Below are 8,953 nucleotides of genomic sequence, written 5' to 3' on the forward strand. Positions count from 1 at the left end.
TTGTAATTTGTGGATTTGAACCCTGCATTGGATTTGCTGCTGCCAGCACAGAGCCTGTTGGGGATTCCCTCCCTCCCTCTCTCTCTCTCTCTCTCTCTCTCTCTCTCTCTGCCCCTGCCCCACTTGTGCTCTCTCAAAAATAAATTAAAAAATGTTTAAAAAAAAAAAAAGGCAAGTAGGAATTTTACATGGGCAAAGAGCAATCCAAATATTTTCCTTTTGGAACCTACCATTTTCTACTACAACATAAAACAAGTAGAGTGTAATTGGCTGTAAACTTCTACTTGTCCTTTTATACTAGGCTATTTAGGGGCAAAGTCAACAGAAATTCATTACACCTTCTCCGAAGGACCCTTTTCAACTTTGTACTGACTTCTGTCACGTGAGTTTCGGCACTAAGATTGTTTTCAGCTTTGTTGTCTGTGATGGTCCTACAGAGCCAGTACCAAATGCCTAAGCATAAAATCCTATTCTTTTTTGTTGTTGTTGATCCATTTTTTGAGAGAGAGAGCATGAGACAGAGAATGCAAATGGAACGGGGATGGGCAGAGAGAGAGGGAGACACAGAATATGAACAGAAATGGACGCAGGGCTTGAACTCACTAACAATGAGATCATGTCCTGAGCTGATGTCAGATGCTGAATCGACTGAGCCACACAGGTGCCTAAATCCTATTCTTGATGGCTTCTCAGAAGTTGGGTTACAAGGAGGCTATGAGTGAAGCTGTGAACCCAGAATGCCTGGGTTCAAATCCTGATACGGCAACTGCCTAAATAAGAGTCTTGGGAGAAGCTAGATTTTTCTGTGTTTCACCTTGCTCATCTGTAAATACTTTTATTAAGTATAATACTTGGCACATAGAGATACTATGAGGATTACAAACATAGAAAAGTTCCTGGGGCATAGTAACTTCTCAAGAAAGTTGATTTTATTCTTTCCAAATAACTTTAATCCACTCTGAAATAAGACCGAGATTTTAGGGGGGCCTGGGTGGCTCAGTCAGTTAAGTGTCAGACTTCGGCTCAGGTCATGAGGTCATGGTTCATGAGTTCAAGCCCTGCATTGGGCTCTCTGCTGTCAGCACGGAGCCTGCTTTGGATCCTCTGTTCCCCTCTCTCTCTGCCCCTCTCTCCCTCTCAAGAATAAATAAACATTAAAAAGAAAGATTGAGATTTTAGTGTAAATGAAGGCTGCAGGTCTGTATTGCTATATCAAAATTAAAAAAAAAGTGTGAAAATATGCACACTGTTAATACATTTGAACGTATGAGAGTAAAAATGAGTCAATTTGGCATGCTGTGTAGCTTTATAAATCATGATACCCACTGCACAGAGGTATTTTTCAGTCTGACATACTCTAAATACATCAAATATTTTAACAAGAAAAATCCTCTTTTTGATGAAATAAATGGCTTTTTGTACTGTTTTCATCTACCTCATCCCCACCTTCCTCCTTCCTCCACAGTCACTGCTAATAGCTTCATCATGGAGCCTAGCACAAGGTGCTTTCACAGGTAAGAGTATAAAAAGCACAGAAGCATGGTGAACTGAAAGAAAACATGGAGATGATATAGTCTAAGCAGCCCTGTTTGCTATGACTTCTAGCTCCTCCTAGAAATGAGAGGTCAATGCAAGACAATTCTATTCTTAATGATCCAGGGAACTGGTGAACTCCTATGACAGAGATCTAAATAGGATTTTGGTCCTGATTCTCCCCAGGCAGGTGGTCAACTGTTGTTGAGTAGATTAAGTACTAATAAGAGCATTTCTGTATCATTGACTGATCCATGGATTGGTTTGTGTCTGTCATTAATCAGACTTCTTTGAAATAAGAGGTGACATCTTAACTGCCATATTTCAGCTTATGGCCTTCAACAAGTCTCTGATTACATGATAATACTGTTTCTATTTGTCATGATGAAGTATGGGTAAATACTGAACCTGAGATATGACCGTTTTTAAAATTTTTATTTTAATTCTGGTATAATTAACATGCAGTGTTTTATTAGTTTCAGATGTACAACAGTGATTCAGCAATTCTAGACATGACTCAGTGCTCATCAAGATAGGTGAAGATTAGGACTACACTTAATTCATCCTTTCCACCCCCGCCCCCACCGCCACTCACCTCCCTCCTTGTAACCATCAGCTCCCTATATTTAAGAGCGTCTTCTTGTTTGTATTTTTTATTTGTTCATTTTAAGTTTCACATGAGCGAAATCATATAGTATGTCTTGCTCTGACTTATTTCACTTAGCATTATATTATCTAGATCCATCCATGTTGTTGCAAATGACAAGATTTCATTCTTATTTTTTATGGTTGAATATTTTTTATGGTTGAATACAATAATCCATTGTATATGTATATCACATCTCTGTTATCCATTCATCTATAGATGGATTCTTGGGTTTTCTCCATAATTTGGCTATTATAAATAATGCCTCAGTAAACACAGGGGTGTATATATCTTTTTTGAATTAGTGTTTTCATTTTCTTTGAGTAAAAATCCAGTAGTAATACTGTTTGTAATATTTTGAGGAACCTCCATACTGTTTTCCACAGTAGCTGCACCAATTTGCATTTCTACCAACAATGTATGAGAGTTGATTTTTTTTTCCCCCTCTACATCCTTGCCAACACTTGTTACTTTTTGTGTTTTTGATTTTAGCCATTCTGACAGGTATAAAGTGATTTCTCATTGTGGTTTTGGTTTGCATTTCCCTGAGATAAGTGATGTTGAGCATCTTTCATGTGTCTGTTGGCCATCTGTGTCTTTGGAAAAGATGTTATTCAATCTCCTGTCCATTTTTAATCAAATTGTTTGTGTTTTGGGGTGAGCAAATGATTCTTGTCTAGTGAAAGGAAGATAAAAATGGAACTTTCTTACAGGGCACCTGGGTGGCTCAGATGATTGAGCATCCGACTTCAGCTCAGGTTATAATCTCACCACTAGTGAGTTCAAGCCCTGGGTCGGGTTCTGTGCTGACAGCTTCGAGCTTGAAGCCTGCTTTGGATTCTGTCTCTGTCTCTCTCTGCCCTTCTCCTATCATACATATTCTCTCTCTCTCTCTCAAGTATAAATAAACATTAAAAGATATTTTACAAATGTAACTTTCTTGGAATTCGAGAGCCCTACTTCTCAAAAAGCTATTAAATCCTTTCTGTGGAAAGTTCATTGTCTGGGCCATCTATTAATAATTAATGGTGATCTTGAAGCATGGATTGGGTTGGATAACCTTATACCAGGGTCGTACCTTATTTAATTAGGGAGCGAGTTTTTAGATGAGGCAAGGTGTCTTCCCCTTTTCTATTTCCCTACTTCATATTTTTCTTCTATTTTCTCCATTTCTTTCACAACTTAAAATGTTTATTTTGAGAGAGAAAGAGTGTGTGAGAAGGTGAGAGGCAGAGAGAGGGATAGAGAGAATACCAAGCAGACTCCTCACTGTCATTGCAGAGGCCCATGTGGGGCGCAACCTCATGAACCATGAGATCATGACCTGAGCCAAAATCAAGAGTCGGAGGCTAGACCGACTGAACCACCCAGGTGCCCCTCTTTCACAACTCTCCCACCCCCACCCCTGCTTGTGCTTTTTCTTCTTTTATTCCTTCTCCCTTACTATCGATAAGGCATGTTACTGGGAGAACTGGGTAAAATAAGCCCCGCTCATTCAAGCCAAAATGGTAGGATGGATATATATATATATGATATATATATATATGTACATGATATATATATAGTACATGATATATATATATATCATGTACATATAAAAGTAGTACATGATATATATATATAAAAGTAGTACATGAAATTTTCCATAGGAATTGTTATTTAGGTCATAATTGTTTTGCAACTAACTTAAAAATGCCTACTTTAAACAGGAAAAGTCTACAAGTAAACAATGGTGGAGAAGATGTCCATTAACACACCAGATGGTGTACTTCATCCACCTAATTGTTCTTTGCTTCTGCCATTATTCCTTTTGATTCTATTTGACTTCTCTTTTTTATGCTTTTTACAACACCGTATCTCTTTTTTTCTTTCACTCATATTAATTTCTATGATGTGATTATTCATTCTTCCAAATAAAAGCAAGAATAGCAGATAACAAAATTTTAGTAAAGATATTTTTTGATAAAAATAAATACTTAATATCTCTCCACTAGGCTGTGAACAGCATAGGCAGGGTTTGTGTCTCCAGCATCTGGAACATTACCTGATGTATGGTAGGCACTTAGTTGCACTCGCTGAATAAATTGAGCGATAATACATTTTTAACTTTTTATTTGGGGATCATTTTAGATTTATAGGAAAGGTACAAATATGGAGTATTTGTGTATACCTTCACCCTGTTCCCCCGCCCTACTATTAATGTGTCAGAAGACGTTGGTTCAATTTGTCAAGAGCAAGAAATTAACACTGATACTATGCTATTAGCCAAACTACAGACTTTATTCAGATGTCATCAGTTTTCCCACTATTACCCCCCTTTTTTTTTCTGTTCCAAGATTGAATTCATGATACCACCTGGCATTTTGTATTCATGTTATTTTAGTCTTCTCTAATACTGGATACTAATTTAAAATTTACCTTTTAAGACTACCAGTAATTTGTAATGTCAAATGGCATGGAACACTGAGAGAACATGTGAATATGTACAAATAAGCTATATTATTTTTCAGCGACTGCAATTTTGCCTAGCATCAGTATGGCATAAAAAAATATGAGATTTAAATTTCAATATCTGGAAAGGGAACAATTTCTCTGGCATCTCTTGACCTTTCAAATTCCCTTTATTTTCAAATATAGCTCTATTTATGGACTTTTGTAATATAGTAAAGGCTTGTTTCTTTAGCATTGATAATTTAAATCTACTCAATTGGCAAGGTTAACATAGGCTTCTGGAAAAATATATTTTATAATTTTATTATTGCAAGCAAATTAAATTCCAAAGGAAAGACTTTTAGAAAAGGGTTGGGGTTTTGGAGTCAATCTTCAGATTTTTTTGTGGTAATCCAAGTAGGATTTTTAAAAATTGCTGGACAGTCTATCTTGGTTATTTTATGTGCTATTTTCTCCCTATTTTTTTTTAAGCTGCAGATGTCCGTGCACCATTTAATTATATTAGTGTACTGTCCAAAATTCTTGCCTTTTCTCCGAGGAATAAAATGTCCTGTGTTTTTCTAAACCATATAGTAAATAATGGTAAATTTTTAAAGCTGAATGGTATTGCCCAACAAAATCTAGCATAATCCTTGGAACAAGCTATGCATTCAAAAAAGAGTTATTGAAAAGCAGAACTCCTAGAAGCAGAGAGTAAAATGGTGGTTGCCAGGGACTAGGGCATGGGAGAAATGGGATGTTAGTCAAAGGGTAGAGACTTGCAGTATAAAATGAATAATTCTGGGTGTCTAATGTAGAGCACGTGGCAGTGGTTATTAATAATGTATCACATATCTGGTATTTTCTGGAAGAGTCAATCTAAGTGACAACAAAACGAAAGGCAGCTATGTGAGGTGATGTGTGTTAGGTTGATGGGGGTAGTTATTTCACAATGTGTAGGTATATCAAATTGTCACGTTGTATACCTTAAACACATACAATTTTTAATGTTTCAGATATACCTCAGTAAGTTTGGGGATAAAAAGAAAAAAGACTTGTTAATGGATTCAGTAATAGGAAACCTGAATGGGGATCGGTGGGAAGTCTTCCCTAGAGCTCTTACACTCCGTCTAAATCCTTGCCTGCCATCTTGAGGACACAGTGAGAATTGCACACAATTCTATCTGGAATTACTGGTAATTACTGGAAATACTGGTAAGAGCAAGATCATTTATTCAATCACAAGGAAATTGCGGTTTTTAAAAAGGGACAGGAATTGAGACAGTTATTCAGATAATTAACATGGAATGGGGTTTCCCTCTGAAATGTGCTAATTATTGAAACAATTTCAAACAATTTTCAGAAAACGATTTGTCCTGTATTTGATCTCGGAATCTGGAATGCTTTCTTAACTTCAGTATCCATGGGTCAAATGCTGTCTTACCAAGTAGTTGGTTTAGTTTTCTTAAAATGTATAATGCTTCAGTTGGAAACAAACAAACCAAAAGATAATGAAGGACCACTGAGGGAAGAAGATCTGGCAAAGAAACCAAAGGCTGCTTTGCAAGTGGTTGATTCATGCATCACCCTCAACATTTTTACCATACAATCATATAACATGAGCAAAACGGGGAGGGTTGTGTTTGTGGTCAAATAATTCTACCTCACCACCGATCTATACCACTCTCTGAATTTTATTTCCTTATAAAATCTTTTTTATAAGAGCACCTAGGTGGCTCAGTAGGTAAACATCTGACTTGGGCTCAGGTCATGACCCACAGCTCGTGAATTCAAGCCCCACATCGGGCTCTGTGCTCACAGCTCACAGCCTGGAGCCTGCTTTGGATTCTGTGTCTCCCTCTTTCTCTGCCCCTCCCCTGCTCTATCTCTCTGAAAAATATTTAAAAAATTCTTTTTATATGCACAGGGCACTGTCCCTTTTTCTACACTCACTATTCGAAACTCCAAGGTATCTGCCACACAACAGGTGCTCCATGGGAGTCATGAATGAGGTGGGACCCACACCCTATAAGTCAAGGTCCTTTGTAGGATGATTCCTTCCTTGGCGTCTTTATCCTCTTGGAACCCATTTTCTCTTTATTGTGTCTTTTTGAAACATCACAGGTATCTTTCTCTGTATTCATCATCCCATGGCTGTTGTGGTGTTGAGCCCACTGCCCTTTGTCTCTCCATCTCCTATCTTATTTCCCTCTCCTGCCTTCCTTACCCTTTCACACGTCTCTAATTCCAAAAACACAGCTGTCTTTTCTTCATTGTGTGTCGCTGCCAGATACTGAGAATACTTGCATCGTCATGGACACATTTTACATGTGAGGATTTGAATGGGGGTGAATATACATCGTGAGGTTGACAAAATCATTCAGATGGAATGTCAGGGTAGCACATCAGAAGAGGAAACAGTTCTGTGGAGGCAGCTTCCTCAGTATGGAGTAGACTGTCAACCGTTACGGAGATAGTCTTATTAAGTGAGCGTCTTCAACCATTTTTCTTTTGCTCTGGTTGTATCAGTTCCCAAATGATAATGCATATATCTGTGTACATGTGGAGCCTGCAAATCTCTACACAATCCCTTTGAAAGCTAAAGTTCCTTAAAAGTGGAAAACATGCTCTACAAGAGTAACTATGTTTCAGGTGTTGTTTGAAGCGCTTTATGTTTGAAGAGTTGTGTATAACTCTTCTTAAAGCAGCCCTATGAGGGAAGACTATATCTCTATTTTAGAAATGAGAAAACTAGAAAGCATTTGCAAAATTCAAATTCCCCCTATAGCTTCAAAAGGCATCCTCCAGCGCAAGTACCTACAGAACAAAACTCGAAGTTATAGATCAGGATGTGGATGTAGGCACCTGGGCTCTAGAATCGGTCCTCTGCAGCAGTATGCTATGTGTTTATCAGGACGCCTGCTGCCGGTGAACACCTCCTGGGGTGCTTGTAAGAGGAGTACTGCATTGGCTTTAGAAAGCCTTAATATGCTCCAGAAGCCTGCAGTTAACACGGAGAGATGGGGCACGATAACACTGAAAGAATGAATGTCAGACATCAGGAACTGGTTTAGAGGCAATACATACCACCTCGAGCACCAAATCCAGGTTCTCAGGGAGAATGTTCTCATGCTGTGTTTGTGGGAAACGCTCCAGCTGGACAGAGCTCTCCTCACTGAAACCCACCTAAGGAATTGGGTGAAAGGAACATTGGACTTAGGGAAAGATTCTATAGTCCAAACAAAGAGAACCCCTTTTTCAAGCTGTAAAGAAAAATCAGATTTCTGAAAATGGTTGAGAACATAGAAGTAAATTTTATAAATCACCTGACTTGGGTTTCCAATAAAATAGACAAAATTCTATAAAAGAGACTATACACACACACACACCTCTGTGATAAGAAACAAGAAAAAGGAGTGACTTTTATGCAGGTAAAAATGAGAAAAAAATCTTGTTGCACAAAGTTAAATAATTCAGTATGATTTACAGCTTTAATAGAAGCAGTGAAGGGTATAATCAATTGTTCAAAAAAAATTCTTTAAAAATTTGAAGACAGCTCCTGATCAGAAAAAATAAAAAGTAGTAAAAATCAAATATATGAGAGGATAAAGCTTTACTGACCCAAGAAAGACCAGTTGTAAAGAAAATAGACTCCAAATAGCAAGCAAAATGAATGAGAAGCAAGCAACCCCTAGACATAGCCTGATGAATTGTTGTTGAATTTCAGAGAAGAAGAGAGCACTCTATTTAAGTGTCTAGATGGGGGGGGGGGGACCAAAATAGAAGCAAACCGAGGTTATTAGACATGAAATAAAACTAGGGTGCCTGGCTAGTTCAGTTGGAAGAGTATGTGACTCTTGAAGTTGGGATCATGAGTTGGAGCCCCATGATGGGTGTAGAGATTGCTTAAAGAAACAAATAAACCATAGGGGTGAATGGGTGGCCCATTTGGTTAAGTATCTGACTCTTGATTTGCTCAGGTCATGATCTCACAGTTCATGGAATCAATGCCCATGTCGGGCTCTGCACTGACAATGCAGAACCTGCTTGCGATTCTCTCTATTCCTCTCTCTCTCTCTCTCTCTCTCTCTCTCTCTCTCTCTCTCTGCCCCTCCTCTGCTCATACGTTCTCACATGATTTCTCTGTCAAAATAAATAAGCATTAAAAAAATATAAACTTTAAACAAATTAAAAAATAAAAAATTATTACAAAACAAAGGAAACTGGTTTTATACTTTACAACATTAGTGTTACTCTAAGGACACAATTTTTTTTGAGTGGTTCTCTTTTTTTAATTTTATTTTTTATGTTTTAAAATTTACATCCAAATTAGTTAGCATATAG

This window comes from Panthera onca, chromosome F2 (genome assembly GCF_046562875.1).
Source record: "Panthera onca isolate mPanOnc1 chromosome F2, mPanOnc1 haplotype 2, whole genome shotgun sequence".
Lineage (NCBI taxonomy): Eukaryota > Metazoa > Chordata > Mammalia > Carnivora > Felidae > Panthera > Panthera onca.